Source organism: Zalophus californianus, chromosome 5 (assembly GCF_009762305.2).
Source record: "Zalophus californianus isolate mZalCal1 chromosome 5, mZalCal1.pri.v2, whole genome shotgun sequence".
Taxonomy (NCBI): domain Eukaryota; kingdom Metazoa; phylum Chordata; class Mammalia; order Carnivora; family Otariidae; genus Zalophus; species Zalophus californianus.
Window position 1 is genome coordinate 134,681,647 of NC_045599.1, and position 20,245 is coordinate 134,701,891.

The 20,245-nt window shown below is 34.3% G+C and overlaps 1 protein-coding gene across 3 annotated transcripts in view; it reads left to right on the forward strand.

The window, feature by feature from the left end:
- The first annotated feature begins 3,287 nt into the window (after nt 1-3,287).
- Nucleotides 3,288-20,245, forward strand: part of CDH10 (cadherin 10) — a 180,620-nt gene continuing 163,662 nt past the window's right edge. For all 3 annotated transcript variants that reach the window (XM_027607154.2, XM_027607156.2, XM_027607157.2), the window contains exon 1: nt 3,288-3,463. The gene's annotated coding sequence lies outside the window, so the exon portion shown is untranslated. The remainder of the gene's footprint in view (nt 3,464-20,245) is intronic.

Genomic DNA, 20,245 nt, shown 5'->3' on the forward strand with positions numbered 1-20,245 from the left:
GATAGCATATGAGCCTCTCTTTTAAAAGAAATGTAGTAAGGAAAATAGGATAAGGGTTTTTTTTTAAGATTTTATTTATTTATTTGACAGAGAGAGAGAGACAGCGAGAGAGGGAACGCAAGCAGGGGGAGTGGGAGAGGGAGAGGGAGGCTTCCCGCGGAGCAGGGAGCCCGATGAGGGGCTCAATCCCAGGGCCCTGGGACCATGACCTGAGCCGAAGGCAGACGCTTAACAACTGAGCCACCCAGGCGCCCCCCCAAAGCAGGATAAGTTTTAACACATTCATTGTTTGAATGCTCTCTCTTTCTCATATCTTTATCTCCTGAACTTTGGAATGCATAGATGTTTTGTTTATCATTTACTAAATATATTACCTGATCCTAAAACAAAATGCAGTAACAGGTAAAACCACTGTTTCATATTTTAAAGTTTTAAAATATTATTACAATCATTTTGCACAGATACCATCTCCAATATCATGACAAATTTTAATTTTAGATAAGAATAACATTTTGTTTTTTTTCTCTAAAAAACCAGAAAATGTACTACTATATGATACATTGATATGACAGCACTGCCATTATTTGTATCCAATTCTATTATCTCCTTCTCTAATAGTATCAATGACCTTAGCTGGGCAAATGGCTTTTCAGAAAGAATACTATTTCCAAGTCTTTCTTACAACCAATTTGTGACCAAGTATCTCATTTCCAGCCAATGAAATCATAGAAGAATCCACTGGAAGGGAGCATCCTTTTCTTCTTCATTTTATTCCTCTTTCTAAAAAGCAAATGTGGTGGTGACCTCTCTTGAATCGTATGTATGAGTTCAAGTCCTTAGGAATATTTAAGCATGAAGACAGAAGAAACCTGAGCTTCTGATGACTACCCAGAGCACCGCAATGATATCAAGTCAGCAACTTATGTAAGAGAAGAACAAACTTCTATCTTGTTAAGAAGCTATTATTTGGGGCGCCTGGGTGGCTCAGTTGGTTGGGCGACTGCCTTCGGTTCAGGTCATGATCCTGGAGTCCCTGGATCGAGTCCCGCATCGGGCTCCCCGCTCAGCGGGGAGTCTGCTTCTCCCTCTGACCTTCCTCCCTCTCATGCTCTCTCCCTACCATTCTCTCTCTCAATAAATAAATGAAAATCTTAAAAAAAGAAGCTATTATTTTAGGAATATTTCATCACATCATGTATTTTCATGAATAAAATAGCATTTCATATCTGATCTCATGCCTTTGGTTATTTTTTAGACTAGATCTATTTAAATATAATCCAAACAACTCCTCACATCATGCAGCCATTTATTCTGAAACTAACAACAAATGTATAAAATAGCTAATCTAATAAGAGGCCATCATGAGTGCACGCCAGCACCCCTGCATTTAATCAAACACTGTATAATATATAGAGAATATGATATTCTATAATTTCTCTCGACAACCGACTTTAATATGTCCATGGCAGTAGTATATCAAATACACACATATATTAATGTATATTAACAAATACATTGCGGGAGAAAAATGGAATATTTATTTACATATTTATTTTATCTTTACCTGACTCTAAAGTTGAGGCACTCTGTTGAAGACAAAACAAAACAAAGACAAAACAAAACAAACAAAAAGCTATGGGTAAGCAATCCAGAGATGAGTTTAAGAATTTTAGCTCTATTGTCACAACACATTACAATTTTCCAGATTTTCGTGCCCTCATCTGTGAAATCAAGAGTTTCAAAAAGTCTCTTTCTGCTCTATCATTTTGTTGAGCAGAAATATTTGGTATTTCAAAATAGAAAACTAGTTGGGAACATGGGTCATATAATAACATTTGGTATATTAAAACTTTTTTGAAATCTAATTTAATATCTCCCTCCCCAACTCTGTTCCCCCAAGATTTTCTTTCCTTCCTCACTATGCTGACTATATAAAGGAGCTACTGATGTTGCAATAACCGAATATGTGCCTAGGAGGTGATATGGCATCTCAGAAAAAGTACTAACTGGAATTACAAATATATGTAAATATGTATGTTATACTTATATAAACATACTTACATAAATATAAAATATCAACTCATTACATTTTTAACTCTATCACTAGTTAGCTCTGTCACCTTAAGCAAGTCATTTAACATTTTTCAGCAGTATTATCTATTCTTATGAGAGTCATCGCTAGACAAGAGTATCTTCATAATCCTTCCTCCAGCTTTAAAATTATTTTATAATATATTATTTCATACTATGTGTAAAAAAATTTATTTACTTTAAAGAGAAATCTACATGTAGCCAGAAAAATATAAAGGTGTTCATTATTTTGTGGAGCTATGCTGACATCCTTTGGTAAGGTTTTGACTGAATACAACTTAATGTAGAGATAGATGAATAGGGAGATGGACAATTAGATGGTTAATAAATAGAATCGCCCAGATGTATTTACATCTACCTCCATACACATTTGGACATGAAACTCAAATTTCTGAGAAAAACAAAGGTAAAAGAAAAAAAAGAGATTGTGGCAAGTCCAAAGTCTAAATATTTTAATAGCATTAATTGCATATTTAAATTATGAATAAAATATTTGATCCATAGAATATAAAAATGCAAAGCATACAAGATTAAGGAGACAAGGCTGCCTCACAGACATTCCAAAACGATCAGTAAGGTATGTTCTCGTATGGCAGTAAGTAATAAAAATAAGGTATTTGGAGAATCAAAAAAGAAAGTTCACTGCACGCAAAAATAAACTCAAGTCATAAACCTCCACCAAAAATCACTCTGGTAACGCATCAGATCTGTTGCAACGTGACTTGGCACTCCGTTAATACTTGTATTTCAGTAGTCTGGTGGAAGGATGGTGCAGGAATATATGTGTCAGAAGAAGTGTCTATTAAAGAATTGCAAGAAGCAGTCCTGTTCCTAAGATTGCGTTACCGACGCAGCCGGATTAGATTGGGTTGATTACCTTAGCCTCGAAACAGAGAGTCTTTCTGCCCTGCGGGGGAGGGGAAGCCTTTCATCCACAGCCCTCGCCTCAGATGCGCCCTCCCCTCGCATTCACTTGCAAATAGCTGTGTGCTAGCAAAAGCCAGCACTTCCCCAGTCTCTAACCTTCCCAGGGCGAGTATTGCCGCTCTATCAGCAGAACCTTTCTCTCCCTGTGAGGAAGGGCTTTTTTCCCCTCCTCTCCTTTTTTTTTTTTCTTCCCCCCCCCCCCCCCCCCCGCTTAATCAGAAGCCCTGAATGAAAGCCAATCAGAGAGAGCTCGCCCCCGTGTTCTTCGGTTCCCTGCCGTCCAGAGTTGAAAGTGATGCTGAGAGAAAGCTTGAGTTAGATTGAAGTAGCATCAGTGATAGAAAATAACAGCCGAAAACAAACAAAAAGGGGACACAGTGACAATTTCTCCAGGGTGATTTTGGCTGGAACCAACTTCCGTTATCCAGAAGCTGATAAAAAAAAGGTAGGAAGACTTCATCCCTCTCCCTCACTCCTCTTTTTTTTTTTTTTTTCCTAACCCCCTTAAGGTCTTTTATATTCTTTCCCTGGAGGTGGGGAAATGTTTGTTTTTAAGTTGTATTTAGCAATTATTTCCAAATAATTATCTTTAACACATGATAAATCAATAAGCATAAAACTCTATTAGATTCTAGAAAAGACTGCTTTGGATATCTATGAGGTAATGTAAAACTAGATAAATTATGTATTATGATCCACAGTGGGTCTTGATATTAGAGTTTGTGAATTCATTCACTCTGAACAGATGCTAAAAATATATCATGGAGTGTAATTTGTCATGCTTATACTTGTTTGTCTATTTTAAAAATCAGTTGAAGAGATAACCTTGTTGCTGTGAACTCTAACATCATCTAACATTACTTTGCATTCCATATGAATGGATTCACTCTGCACTTATTCATAGTTGTAGTTCATTGTACGTTCAATATAAAGAGAAATGACAGGCAGAAGACAGATCCCTTGAAACTGTCAATGGTCACTAAGCATCTACATAAATAAAATAGAATGACATTCATCAGAAATAGAAGAGGCATAATTCCTACATTCACATTTTGTATCTGAGTCAGAAGTGAGAGGGGAAAGGGGAAGAAGGGAGACTAAATGCATGTAGTCAGCAGTTGCAGCATTTATTGTCTCTGCTGCAATAAAATCCATATTTTATGTGGTGTTAAATTAATGCAGCACATTGCAAGTCTAAATGCATGTCCCCAACAAGTAACTACTGATAGCACTGTTAAGTATGGGCAAAAGCAGTAGTCCGAAAGTGTTTTTATGTCACTACAATAGAAAGCTACCATCTCCTTCTCATTAAAAAGAGGAGGGGGGGTCTACAGGTGCAATCAAAGAAAAACATCGTTTTAAAACTGCCCTATCATCTTTTGCTTTATAACCCCCCCCCCCCCCCAGAAATCTCTTTCCTATAATAGTGGTTCTTCATTCCAGTAAAAGCTTCTGTTATCCAAAACTGCACATCCATTACTCTCAGTTGTTTGGAGATGCATTATTTCTTCTTCTTTTTTCTTAAAGGATCTATATTAAAAGTCATCTGTCCCTCCGATGCTGACAACTGTTATACTTCAATGCATATGTTAGTAGACTTTCTCCCTCCACACCATCCCCCTCTCTATCCTTCTTTAAAATGTAGCTACAAGAGCTTCTCTGTGGTGAATAACACTTGGCAAGAGTGTGCTCATTTTTTAGGTCTGGTATGGTGAGGATTTTTAATTAGTAGAACTTTCATGAAAACATTATGTCATTGACAAGAGCTCTAGGTTCATTTTTAGTTAAAGTGATGAAGAAAAAAGGACGAGGTTGTGTCATAGAAAAATAGGTAAATAAGTTGCATCGATCATTTACCTTGTCCCCATTCTCTGCGGTGTAGTAAATGAAGCACATATGTATTCAGTGTGTAATGCATAAGGAAATAGTAGTTTATGGGGTAGGGGGAGGACATAAATATAAGCAGAATGTGTCTGTGTATACAAATCCATTCGGATGATAAAAACATAAAGAACTGCTTCTTTCATTTGCTTTCACTGTTTTCACCTGTTATTAAAGTATGAGTCAATGTCTGTTTTCAGGAAATCAGATACTTTTTGGTTTCAAATACTTGATGCTAACAAACTGACTTTCCTGGTGAATGTATATACCTTCCCTGACTGCAATCAAAGAACAGAATTCCATACGCTTATATGTCTTGGGGGAAAAAAAAGCCAGGAAAATAAGAAAGCAACATATAATGTGTATGGCATCCACATACATATGTATGTATCTGAGGTCAGTGGTTAAATTCTGTGGTACCTGATCAGTGGTTCAGGTGATATTCCTAGATGTTTATAAAAACTAGCTATTTGGTGATACAAGTACTAGACAGGTATTGAATTTAGTATTACACTGTTAGATTTTTTACTACACTGAGATTTTCCTTAAAAAAGAAAAAAGTATAGAAAATTAATTTTCTGTCTAGGGAGATATACATTTCTGGCACATTATTAAGAAAGTAGTGTGACCTGAAAGAGGTATGATTTTTTTCTTGTTGAAAAAGAGTATATTTGAAACTGAAAGGTTAATTCCCAAATATATGGACCCTGTTCAGACTCTAGGATTCATTTCCTGATCTTCACTTAATTTCCCATATGAACAAATAACTGAGGCAGAATATATATTATCTAGGGGATTTTTGGACATATGACTTATTTCCTATGTTTCTTAACCTACTTTGCAGCAAGTGATAACACTGTGTCCTCCTGGAATATGTCATTTTTATACCAAATCATTCCGCTAGGCTGCAGCACACGAACAGCATTAACTCCAATGATGCTGATTCAGCAGCAAAGTGAACCATGTTTTTGTTAAGTGTTATTATCAGTAAGAGTGTTGCATAGTAAGCAATTAATACAAATCATGGATATAAACCCAGCTATCTCTAGTCTAGCCCTTGGGTTTTAAAAGAATTGGCCATAATGCATTGTTATTTTGACTACGCAAATTGCATTCTGATACTGTTGCCACATTAGAAGTGCTTATAAAATACTGAAAAAAAGTAACAAAGTATGAGCAGAGAAATACAAATATTATTTATACCAACCATAAGTAATTTTATGCAGCTATTTGACCTCCAAACTTCAGATCTATGTTTGAAAACTCTACTTTTGAATAACCTAAAATATTATCTGGTTAGGGTTTCTGAAAAGTCACTTTACTAACCATATTATATTTAGCAGTTATGTCTGAAATAGGCTGAAGTTAAAAACCCAGTAGCAAGAATGGTGCCCTCATTCTTCTTAGGCTTATAGTGAGCAATGGCAATATTGATGAAGGAATGATGAAGTACTAAATATATATGGTCCCTCATATGAATATTTTGAAAAGAAAATCAGAGCCCAAGGAATATCATCATGAACATATATTTGAGAAGTGAAAGCAAACATAGCAAAATATATTTTCCCTTTCTTGACACTTTGTTCAGACCAATGAGTTCACTGAGAAAATTTTCTTTTGTCATAATTAGAATAATTTGAAATATGCAGGTAGAAAGAAATGTCCTATATGTGAACATTTTAAAATCTGCCTTCTTTTTTTTCTAGTTGAAGCATTTGGACTATGTCCACAGAGCACTAATATAACATCCCCTGCTTTTATCTCTAATAAGTTCAACACTCAAAATTACAGATTTTTTTCATGCATAAGAACGAGAAAATTTCAATCAACAAGGAGTGCCTGTTTCCTAAGATAACAATATCAGCTCAGGGTCACCTCTCTCCCTTTCTTGCTCTATAAGCAGCCTCACTTCACTTGACATTTTAGTATGAGACGTGGAGCCCTTTCAAATCCAGTTGTGTTGTCTTCCGTAAGGATATCTAAAGCATGAGGCCATTTTCGCCTTTGCCATACCTCCTTTGTCACTGCTCACTTCAACGAACTCAAGAGGCAAACATTGTAAGAAAGCATCTATCACATTAAAGTTGTAGATTGCTGGGAATGCATCATCCTTAATGTTATGTTAACATTGATCAGTTAAATAATCTGACAGTTTCATGAAAGTTGTGTCAAAAATAACTTTCACTTAATTCTTTACTATCAGTGCAACTTTTTGCAAAAGAAAAAGTAACTTGATTTTTTAAAGAATAAAGATGCTTTGTTTTCACAAATGTCTTTATATTTTTATCCCATTTCTCTCTTGCAGTGCATATGATGGCCTATCCTATATATTACTAAGAGACATTTGTTAAACATTACCACATTGGTGGTGGATTTAAAGAAAGGGGATGCTAGAAATTGAGTAAGAGTGAATAAAATAAAAATACATTTTACCTCATTTTAAGAAATCAAATGTAGCATTCCTTGAAAATAATGACTGTCTTTGGGAGTTGAAATGCCTTCATACAACAATCCCTTGTAGTAGAGGGATGTAGTAGAGAGTTTGTCAGTGACATTATAAAGCACTTTACCAAGCCATGTGATCTCTGTATGCTCCCCCCTTCTTTTAGAAAGCAGCCTTTATTCTCCATACTCTACATGATGCACAGATATATAAAGTTAAGTAACATTTTGACTTCAAGACAGAATTAAGCAATAGGCTAGAAGGTGTAATACAACGTTGCTTCACAACAAGGAATTCAGCATTAAATGACATGTCTAAGCACTTCAGAGCCCTGCTGATGCTCAGAAATTTTGCAGTGCACACACTCTCTCTCTCTCTCATCCCCTTCCCCACCCCCAGTCCCTCTCCCCTCCCTCGTCCCCTCCTTCTTTTATGGCAATTACCAAGGTCCTTGAATGAGTGTTCCATGTGCTTTTTAAAAATACTACCCTATATGAAATAATATTTCTGTTAAGCCTGTGATTTTTATAGCCAGTATTCTATCATTGGCACATTATATATTTGATTTATTACATTACTAGCACAAAGTGTTATATATAGCAGATAGTATAAAGTGTATGACAGTTCAGTTGGCTGGTTCATGTCCTTTAAAATGAAAGCGATTCTTTTAGATGTCCTAACACCTAGGCTTTTAAGGAATTGAAATTGGCACCAATGCAGTTTACTGCACTAGCAAGCCAAGTATGGGAAACTCAGCATTTATTAATGAACTTCTCCAAAGTATCAGAATGTAGAATGCATAGACATGAGTTATTATATTCAGTACATTGGTTTATTGATTGGGAATCTTTGTTGATTTACTGTAACAGAAGATATTGAAATAGTTTGACAGTCCTGGTTTTAAAAATAAATTAAACATAAATTGCACTTTCCAGGAAGCAGTCTTTCATTAGACATGTTGATTCTCCTTTGTTGCATGATACAAATATTGCCAGTTTGTAATGTAAGAATGTAAACTGATACATAATGAGCAAGTGTCTATTGTAGATACTGTAAAGAACTATCATTGCTCCTTCTCATTTTCAGTAGAAAATCTGAGAAACATAAACTGTAACCATAATCAAGTTAAGCAGAATGTATGGGAAATTAAAATAATCAATAAACTGAATAGAGTAAATGTTTTAACTTGGGTATTCTGGTAATTCTCTGCAATGTTGATGCAGGACTTATAAACACAAGAATCAAAGTTGAAATTTGACATAGTTATATGAATAGATCAAAGGCAATCAATATATTTGCCTAGGTTATTGAGTAAATTTTTCACATAATGCTAATACAAATTTTTTAAATGTGACTGATTTGCCTTTTGTATGTAACTCTACTCCCAATAAAACCAAGTTTATCAACTCCATTTGAAAACCATAGTAACTTCTGGGATCTCTAAAAGTAATGAATGTTTCCATAATTCTTGAATCAGACTTCAGATTTCGATAAAGCACATAATATTTCTGGATAATTTAACTTACAAGCATTGGTTTTAAATTAATAGTGTTTTATTTAGGTAGATTTGAAAATATTTGTACTATCTGAGAGACTTTAGTGATTTTGTGTTTACCATGTAAATCTAAATGTAGAATATATTTATTATTTTATTTAAAATATTTGCTTTAAATAAATTAAAATATTAAAATTTTACTACCTCTTAACTCATTGGTTAAATCTATTGCTGATAAAATAAATAATATGAATTACATGTACTTTTAATACCAACAGCATAGTATTTATTTGCTTTAGCAATTACATAAAGAAAAGGAAAGAAACCATTGGATATAAAATATGTCGACTTACTTAATCAAATAAACAAAAATTGAGTACACAATGACTAACAATTAGCCTACTCAAGTATAGAATTTTCTTCTTTTCTTTCTTTATTTCTTTTTGGACTTCTTCCTAAATCATGATAAGTTGGGGGATATTCTTGCTCTGTAGTCTTGAACAGTATTTTGTCACCAGAGTGACTTTTTGAAGTTTAGTCTCTGGAGAGAGGAAACCACTAACATGCACATTTATTCTGTCTACATCTAGCTTCCTAAATTTGAGTACAATGCCCCCCCCCCAAAGTTTTGCTTTCCACAGCTTCAGTTACCCACAATCAACTGTCATCTAAAAGCAGATTATCCTCCGTCTGACATATCCTCACAAGGTCACTAGTAGACTAATGCTATGACACAGTGCCTACGTCATTCACCTCATGTCATCCCATCACATTGGCATCTTATCATCTAGAAGAAGGATGAGTACAGATATTTTGAGAGGGAGGGAGGGAGAGACCACATTCATGTAACTTTTATTATAGTATATTGTTATAATTGTCCTATTTTATTATTCAGTGTTAATTCTTACTGTGCCTATATAAATTCGAGTTTATCACAAATATGTATGTATCAGAAAAAACAGAGTATGTAGCGTTTGGTACTGTCTGCAGTTTCAGCCATCCACTGGGCGTCTTGGAAAGTATTCCCAGCAGATAAAAGGGGACTGCTGTAAAAGCCTTTGCCCATAATTAAAAACCTATGGAAAGTCTTTATTTCTTGATCAATTCCTTCACCAAAGCTTCAGCTATTCTTTTGGATATTTGTTCAACATTGCATCCTAAATATAAGTATGTACCTCGACTTTTTCTTCATGTGTGTGTGGGCATAATATGTATACATATATTATGTATGTATATGTATATGTATGTGTAGGTATACATATATTACACACATATATGTACACATAAACACACACATATACGTGTGTACTATATATATATATTCCTACTGAAGTAAAGAGTGGAGATTTTCTATAGCATTTCTCTATGAAACCAAAGAGGGTTTTTTTTTGTTTTTGTTTTTCCTACTGACCTAAAACTTTTTGGATGGATGCAAGTAAAAAAATGAGAACTCTCCATATTGTCTAAAAATCTCTTCTGTTCTAGCTACTATGCCTTTTAAAATATATGACCAAATTTTCTGCATTTAATATCTAGGTAATTCTACATTTTGAAAATTAATTTGTAAAACTTCATTATCTTGGGAATAGACATAAATATTCTTTTCAATACTAAAAAAATACTGAATACTAATACTAAAAAAGTAAATGCTGGAAAATGAATTAGCCCTCAAATCTAAGTTACAATGAATCATTTCTTCAGTGAACTTTTTTTTTCTTAGAATTGGATTAGCGTCCATCAGAATATGAACTCTGAACAAAGTGGGGGGAAAACATGTTTTCTTTTTTAGGACAAAGCCATCTGATTGTTAGGTGTACAACCTCTACTGGGCATCCATCCCAGGGGGGATGTAAAATTAGAGAAATGACAACCATAATCTTGACTTCAGAGCAAAGACATCAATTCACTTCATTTTATAGATAGGGTCTGGATCAAACCCATTTCTGGGCAAGTCCAAGGTTTAAAAAAAAAAAGTATGGGCGACAAGAGCCTTGTCCTTTGTAGAAGCAAACTAAGATGTCCCATATAAACCATCATCCTCAAAAAATCCTTATGGGAATTATCAATTTTTAATAGTGGCAGCGGGCTAAGTACTATGATAATGTAAAATTCACAATCATTAATTTAACTGTCTTTGGTCTTATGCTATCATATTCTTTTGCATGTTATATTTTTCATTTTCATTTTACTTTATAAATTTAAAAAATTTCCTGGACTCTAAACAATAATTTACTCAATTTTCCCTCAGCTTCTAATTGATTTTATTCATTTTGGAGGAAGTTTCTATGAGCCAGTCCCTTAGTGCCACATCCAGAGATATAAAGATTAACCCAATGCAAATTTTATATTTGAGGAGAGGTGGTTCTAATGTAAGATATTCACAATAAATATATTCACAGTAAATATTACATGAATTATAATAGAAATATTAGGCAGTTATGTTTTAAATGTTTCAGTTTTCATAGAATAACAGTGAATTAGGTACCAGATTGTCATTTAGGCAGTCACCCATTTCTCCACCTAACACAAAATCTTCAGTTTTAATTTTCTATTATTTAAACTACTAAAGAAACCTCTCAGTATCTTGTTTAATTCATTCATTCTTTCATTCCTCCATTTGGCACATATACTTTAAGTGCCTACCATAAGCCAGACACCACAAGCATCCAGAGATACACACACGGAGAGAGAGAAAAACCAAACCAAACCAAACAAGACCTCTGCTACAGTGAGGCATGAGATGAATAATCACATGATTTGTTATTATTGCCCAGTTTTTATTAGAAGGATGAGTACTACATACTTTTAAAATGAATGATATGGGGCTCCTATTTTTTTAAAAAAATTGTTTTTAAAACCGCATGATATCTTTCAAGAAAATGTCAGAATGCATTAGGTTAGTTTCAAGATACATTTTTGTGTACCCTCAGATTCATTCAGCAGACTCCTGAAAGTGGATTCTGAATTGGTGCTTCAGTTAGGAGCCACCGTCTTGGTTGGTGATCTATGTTATACTTCACGTTTACAGTAGCCAATTGTCATCTTGCATCAAGGACTTAAATTTGAGACTAATATGCCCATCCCAGACAAGAAACCTAATGAAGAGGATATATCTGAAGACCAAGTAGACCCCCAAATTCTATTGCTAAAAATTGTTAACAGAAGCTCTCACATCCCCTCAAGTAATTAAAATATTCACTGCCAGAGATGCCATTGAGTTTGAAACTTGGTCACTCTGTGAAAAAGATTTTCTGATATGATACTCTGTTTTTGTGAGGACACCTGATGAAGGTCATGTTTCATAGGACCACATAGTGATAAGACTACATGGCAGAAGCACTGAGATTGTCTTTCGTGGAATGGTAAGATTGGCAAGATTGCCTTTCCTAGAATTTCTTTGATGAATAAAAGCATGGACTGTGGCACCAAGCTGTCTGGCTTCAAATCCTGTCACTTACTATGTATTTAATATTTAATATTCCTGATAGGTTTTCATCTGTAAAATGAGGTGAATAATTGTACTTACATAACAGTGCAATTGTTATGATTTTTAAAAATTATACATGTAAAATACAATCCCTGAAAATAGGTGTTCTAGTGCTACATATTATTGTGACCTATTATTTTTACTGGTATTCTTATTACTATATATAAATTCATGTGATCTATGCTTTTTATGAAAAACTTTTTTAAAGATTTTATTTATTTGAGAGAGAGGAGCGGGGGAGAGAGAGCAGGAGTGGGAGTGGGAGGGGCAGAAGGAGAGGGAGAAGCAGACTCCCAGCTGAGCAGGGAGCCTGATGCGGGGCTCCATCCCAGGAGGACCCTGGGGTCATGACCTGAGCCGAAGGCAGACACTTAACGCACTGAGCCACCTAGGTGCTCCTAATCTATGCTTTTTAAAATTAATATTGAAAGTACTTTATTTTAAAGCATAGCATACAATATGACTTGGGTTACCACTTTTTCAGAATTTTTGAAGGTTTTAACTTATCTCATAAAATAATAATTTCGTGCTTGAGTTGAAATGAAAATCCTTGGTGTTTTAAGTCAGATTCTGCCACTAATTCTACTGATAACATCATAAACTCTTTATTCCAAATTTGTTTTTGTTTGTGAAATGGAAGCTGTTAGGTTCATTCCCTATGATTGTGAAAATGTTGGTTGCATAAAGAGATAAGGTAACCTGAAAACTTAAATTACATTCTCAGAATCACATATAGTAATTGCATGGACTAGGGAATTAATGGATATGAATTTTGAAAATGGTGTTAAGGACCCAAAAAGGGGACAGAGGAGGGAGAAAGCATTAGAAAGATAAAGACTTACAGTTGTGAGTTCCATAAGCCACATAAACTCACTCAGGTGAAACATGAACCATTTCTGAATACACTGCCGTAATGGTTCTTTTCACAGATTCTCCTTCTTGAGGTCAGAGTAATGAGAATTAGAACAAGAATGATGAACAGAGGCAGTGCATTACAGAAATAATTCCATTAAAGTTTGGATACCCATAGATCTCAAGAGTAATTCTGCAGTCTATATTACAAGCTGAAAGGTCAGTGGACTACCACTTTCTTAGACGAGGTTCCAGAAACTGTCTAATGAAGACATAGAGTCTGGAGCAAAATGTGAAAATTTTAACGGGTTTTATTTAGATAATTCTTTCTTTTCATCCTTCATATTTAAGGTGATATGAAAATCAATTTAAAATCACTTTTTTTTTCTTTCTGTCTTGAGGCTCTATATGGTAATTTAAAAAGCATCTGAAATGAATTTTATGCATTACAAAAACAAACCAAAACATTAAGGTCATAAAATATATATTTCTGTGAGTCCATAAATATCTTTCATTTTAAAACTTCATTTTTAAAATCTAGCATTATATCACAGTTTTCATTCTTTTTAAGTTTTATTTATAACCCGGGACTAATTAATAAACTTATTTTAGAAGTTCACGTATTGAAAGAATATACTTAGTACTTTATTATCCAACCACATCTGAAGGTGAGGTGAGTCATCATAGAGACTATAAAACCTAGCCAACAGGTATAATTTTCTGAACATAATAAAGATAATCTTCATTTTTTGTCATAGCTATAGATTTATATTTATTATATATTTATTTATTTATTTAATCAAATTCATTGTCTTCTTATGTCATCTTCATTAAATGCTGTGACTATTTAATAGCATTCATTTTTTTTTCCCCCGACTTCATTATATTTGGCTAAGTGATTTAATTGTATGGCTGATTAAGATGTCTAACTTAAAACATGTTAATTTTATATATTTTAGTTTATTAGATTTTCTCAAAGTATGTACTTTTAGAATTAAGCCTTCCAAAGATTAAAAATTAGGCCAGCTTCCTCTTCAATTTTAAAATTCTTTATGTTAGAGAAAAAGTTCATTAACTTGCAGGTATTTTCATTTAGTTGGAAATCAAGTGAAAATCAAATTGTACAAAATTAGATGAGAAATTAATTATAAAACCCAAACAAAAGGGATGTTGTCGAATAATTAACTATGCAGGCTGAATAATCGTTTCCCTTCAAAATCCTTCAAATTCTTCAAGGTTTTCAACCATTTGATGTGTTGTTTTGAATAGCTGCATTTTAAAATATTATAAATTATACTTCAAAAATTAATTATAAAGTTGAAATGAGTTTATATTTCTGAAGTATTGTCCCATTTATAGGGTAAATTATTGCTGATATTTCTGGTAAAATTCTATTCACCGCTTGAGGTAAAATAATATACTTTGGTCTTTGGAGCCACCTTGTGGCCATGTCATAGTATATTAGGGAATGCTCTGGTTTCAGATTCTTTAAACATTGCGCTTGGAAACATTGAAACTGATGTGAACTTAAGGGCTATGATATAGCATTAAAAATGGATCTTTTTAGATGAATTCAACTTAATTTCTACATGTACATGTGAGCTTATAAAAATATTGTTTTGTAAAAATCTAAACAAGATATTTTAAACAACATTTTTGAAGCAAGATATAATTTTTAACCTAAAATATGTTCTGTTGTGTAGCTGCAAATTTACTCGAATGATTCCTTAAATGTTTAACTTTCTCAAGCAAAATTTCTTCCAACATCTTCTGGTGTGCAGCATAAAGAAATCAGGGACTGCATTATTGCAAAACTTAAATGTAAATATGCAGACTGCATGAAAAGCAAACAAATGATTGTTACTGAATGTGCTTTTCAATTGAGCTCATTGGAAGTTTAGGAAGACAAATTTGTTTGCTTTCATTTTCCTTAAATACTAAAATAATTTGTACTTCTTTTTTACTTTTTTTTTTAATAACCTAATAACACACTTGCATGAGAGCAGGACCCATAGTTACTGTTTCTCTTATTTACAAGGTAATACCTACACTTAAAAACAAAACAATACAATTCTTTTCCAGAAACTAGAAATAAGCACTTCTAGATTTTAAATCCGGAACGGTCATCACTTACACGGTCTTACTCCTCATTGTTTACTTTATTCTCTACAGGTAAAAATAAAGAAATTTGATTAGAATAAATTTTCTTCACACATTGCCTATAGCAAAATATGAGAAAAAATTTTTCCCTTGATTTATTTCTATGTTTAGAACTATATCTATAGTTACCTCTATTTCTCCATTTATCTGTCTCTCTGGACACATTTATGTTACCATCCTGAAGTAACAGTGTTCATCATCATCATCTTCATCATCATCATCATCAATACCACCTGACTAAGACTTCAATTACAAGACTGGATGTGGGATAGCATAGTCACATTTACAGCCCACAATGTGAACAGTTCCTGAATTGTCTGTCTTTGGGTCACTGGGATGATTAACTTTAATTAAAAGAATAGAGCTCAATGAGAACTGAAGACAAACTCATAAAATTACAAAAAAGATCTTATGAAGGTTATCTCTATGTTACATCTTAAAGCCATAAGGTGTCCATCTTTATAAAGCAAATCATTTTCTCTCTCTATTTTGAACACGCCAGGTTGTCTCTTAATGTAAAGGGCATGTCATTTCTCATGCACAGCCCAATAATCTGACTGAAAACAAAGATTACTTTGCTTCCCATTAAGCTATGTTCCCTCTGTCAACAAAAGTGCTTCTATTCAAAGAGATATTATTATTGATTTGCTTTTATTCTCAAAAGACTGCTAGGGTTTGTTTTTTTTTTCCTGTGCATGTCGCACACTGTATTATTTCAGATAAATATATGAAGTATTTGTTCCAACTCCAAAAGGGAGACAGAAATTGAAATGTTATGTTTAAGAGTTTAGAAATGTTTAAAATTTAAGTTAAAACTTTTGATGATGTCATATTCACATTTAGTGCTACTGATTTGGGCAAAGTTTTTTTGCAGAATGGATAGTAAATGGACAATCATAAATACGGAGAGAGACTCATAAAAACACCTGCCCTGGTGGTAAAAACCAAGAAGCAACCCAAACCACTTTGAGTTAAAAATTTCTAGTTCCTTTTTAATTTTAGTGTAAAACATAGCATACCTACTTACCCTAGATAATTTAGCCTCAAGTGATAAGAGAGACGTCCATCATTAACTATCATTCCTAAGACCATATTTAAACATTTTATCATTTTTACTTAGGGCTGAAAATAATTGTAAATCTTAACTCTCCCTCCAATATGATTATTTGATTAATCTTTTTAATTCTGACTCTATAAAAATTATAAAATTGATCCTTTTTCTGATTCCAACTCAATGCTACAGAAGAGATTCAGATTACATCTTTCCTTCTCAGTTCAACCATATATTTTTTAGAGTTTTTAATATGTTTTATGGAGTTTGCTAGGAACTTGGGAAACAGTTATAGATAGTTTGGTCTTTTCCTCAATGAGATGAAAATATAGTAGAAGAAAGCAACATTTAAAGTTAAATACGGGGGTGACTGGGTGATGCTTTTGTTTAAGCATCACACTGTTCATTTCAGCTCAGGTTGTGATCTCAGGGTGGTGAGATAGAGCCCCCATGTTGGGTTCTGCACTCAGGGTGGAGTCTGCTTAAGACTCTCTCTCCTGGGCACCTGGGTGGCTCAGTTAGGTAAGCAACTAGGATCGAGTCCCACATCAGGCAATTTAATCATAGAGGAGATGAAGGGGGAACTTGGAAGGTGTTATTTCATTATAATCATTCATTATTTAATTGGTTATTAAAGGTGAAACTAATGAAATAATAGACATGAGTATGTGTAGATCCAAACGTCCTATGTGATTTCTCTCTCCCTACTCTAATCATTCCTAAAATATATTTTTCTTAATTCATTTTTCTTATAATTATTCAGTTACTATTACTTACTGATTTTTCATTATGAAGAAGGCAATAAATTGGGTACCAAGCCGTGATGGAAAATAAGTAATATTCAAACTTTCTAACCTCAGATGCCTTCTGGAGGCAACTTTAACAAATATATATTTAAAGAAAGAAAAAAAATATTATTGATTCTATAGAAAACCATTTCCCAACTGTAAGGACACTGAAGTCTAGCTCAAGACAAAAGCTGTTAAAGGCCCTGGCCGTCGGTCTGTCCATCCTTCCCTCCCTCTGCCCAGGACCCCTGGTCCAGTAGCACAAACAGGAGGCTGGGCTCCGGGAGGGTACATGCTCCACTAGGGCCTCTCCTCCCTCTCTCTCTCTCTCCTAACTTCTCTGCGGCTGAAGAACTCGAAGGATGTGCCTTGCTTGCTGCTGGGCTGTGTCCTCCACACCGTGGAGCTAGTGGGGAGGGCTCCCTGCTCTCCTGGGGTGCTGGTGGGAGGTGCACCTGGGCTTTGGGGGATCTGTGCATGCGACGTGGGCACACCAGCCAGCTGACGGCGGTGGGTGCAGGGCATGCATGCCAGGCTGCATGTGGCACGTGTAAAGGGGTGCCTGACCCTCCCTCCCCAGAGCCCTCCCCCATCCAAGTTCACTCGGACGCTTCTGCTCATGGTCCCAGGCTGTGTCGTGTGGTCGTTCTTGCCCTCTGTCTCTCCTCTCTCTCCCCTCGTTCCAGAAAGTACTGACTGGCCTTCTCTATTGTGTTTGCTGATCCATGTGTGTTGGGCAAAGCTTTGACATTTCTTAAAAAAAAAAAAAAATTCCAGGAGACAATCAAAACAGAAATTACAATATAGTCTGATAATCACAAGAACAGTATAAGCACAGGGTACCATGAAGTTAAAGAGGATGGCATAAATGTTAGATTCTAAGAAAGACTTCCTTCAGAGATGAGATTAAAGCTAAACCCATAAAGCTGTGTCACTCATTAGCTTAAAAATTTTCCTGCACATTTCCATTTTGACAGACACTACTATGGAGTGATAAATTATTCTCACTTCAGAGTTGAGAGTTCTCACTCCGGAGTTCTCACTACATAGTTTTACCTCTGCCACCAAGGAGCATGGAAATCTTGGCCAACGTATTTAATCTAGCTAAGACTCAGTTTCCTTGTCTAGAAGATGGGAAAATGATGGCTGCTTCTTACACCTGCTAAAAGGATATGAAGCTGGACTTGTAAAACACTGAGAGATTTGTTTTGCAATTATAAATTCCTAGTAAATATTACCAACATTATTACTGCATGCAGGGTGAAATCCAAATTCTTTAACCTAATCTGATCTATTTCACTCTTCTTTTAAATCATTGTAGGTCCTTTTGCATGCCCCCACCCTGCCCCCACCTAATAATTTGTCTCATTAATACAGACAAATTGACCAACTCTCAGTTCTAGAATTCTCCTTGTCCTATATATTATTTAATTATTATTAGTTCCCATCACTGACTTTATTTATATTGATCACTCTGCCTCAAGGTTCTGCTTACTAAAACTTTTACCATTTAGGTAGGTAGGCTTCAAATGTTACTTTTTTCTTGAGAAGCTCTTTGAGTTCTCCTGCTAGAAAGTCTCTCTAGCTTTAGAAAAGTCTTAACTCTTCATTTACACGTTTTTTTTACCATGGGAATTATCTGTCTTGAGTTATTTTTTTTTTTTGTATATGCCTTCTTTCTTTTTTTATATATATATCATTACTTAAAACCAGGACCATTTTGATTTTTATCTACAACACCAACACTCAGCTCAATAACTCCCACATAGTAGCAAATGTGTGATAAGGAAATTCATGCATCAGATAAGTAGAACATATATTACAGATCATAATTTAAAGATTAGTGTACTACCATAGAGTAACAACTGAAAGACTAATTCATTGAAGATACAAAAGGTGTTTTCCTTTTCAGTAGATAATATTCACTATCTCTTCTTTAACCAAAGGCAATTTTCTCTTTTAGAAGCACAAACTCTAAAGCAGTTTTTTTCTCAAATTGATTGATTATCTTATTCACTTAATATTCACAACTGACCCCATCCCAGACCTACTGCATTGGAATTTTTGGACTTATGGTATGGCCTTTCATATTTTAAAATTCTTGCTGGATGATTTGAACGTGCACACCAGATAAATAATTGTAACTAGAAAATACTGTGATATTTTTATGTCTGGGCCTATAAACGGATGACAAAATTAAAAGGGAAAGTTTCATAAATACTTTGAAAATAACAAGTATTTTTTTTTCTTGAAACTAACCACATTGAAGAGGATATTACTCATTTTGAAATATACACATTTTTATTTGATTAGTTTTTAATTGAGTATTGCTTTATAGCCATTTATTGTTTTAAGCACCTATGATATACAGAGTCTTGTATTGTGCACTGAAATAAATATAATAGAAAAGTAAGAGACATAGTATGTTATTTAGAAACAAAGTAGCACAGGCAATACTTGGTGGTATATAATTAAGCACTAAAATGACTCTAAACCGCTAAGTATTAGGAATCATTAGTATAATTTTGAAAGTTGATGTAATGGGGGAATGGATTTGTTATTTGACCTCTGCCTGGAGGATGTATAGAATGTATGCAAACGGCAGTTATTTCACAGTTTTTATCACTGTGAACTAAAAACAGGACTGAATATGGAAAATTGGTTGGTTGCTAAGGAACAAAACTGGGTTTATGCTGAGAATATGTATGAAGAAACTTGCAAACAAGTTAAGGGGTTCAGACATGATTAAAAAGTTCACAAAAGATGTACTATTTTAAATCTCTTTTAAAAAAGGTGTTTTGTCCTGAATTCATTAGGACAAATAAGGTTAAAAAAATAATCAACCATTATTCTTGGTATTTTGAATGCCTCAAATGGTGGTGTTAATATCAACTGAGTGCTTCAAAGTCAACCAGAAAGTGTGCCAATGGAATTATGCTAATGTTTATTAGCATAATAATAATAATGTCTTAATCTATCTTCCCATTGTCCACCACTAGCAATTTTCTTGCATGTGCTTTCAAACACATGTATGCTGTGAGTCACGACATGATGTCTGAGATTTTCCTCC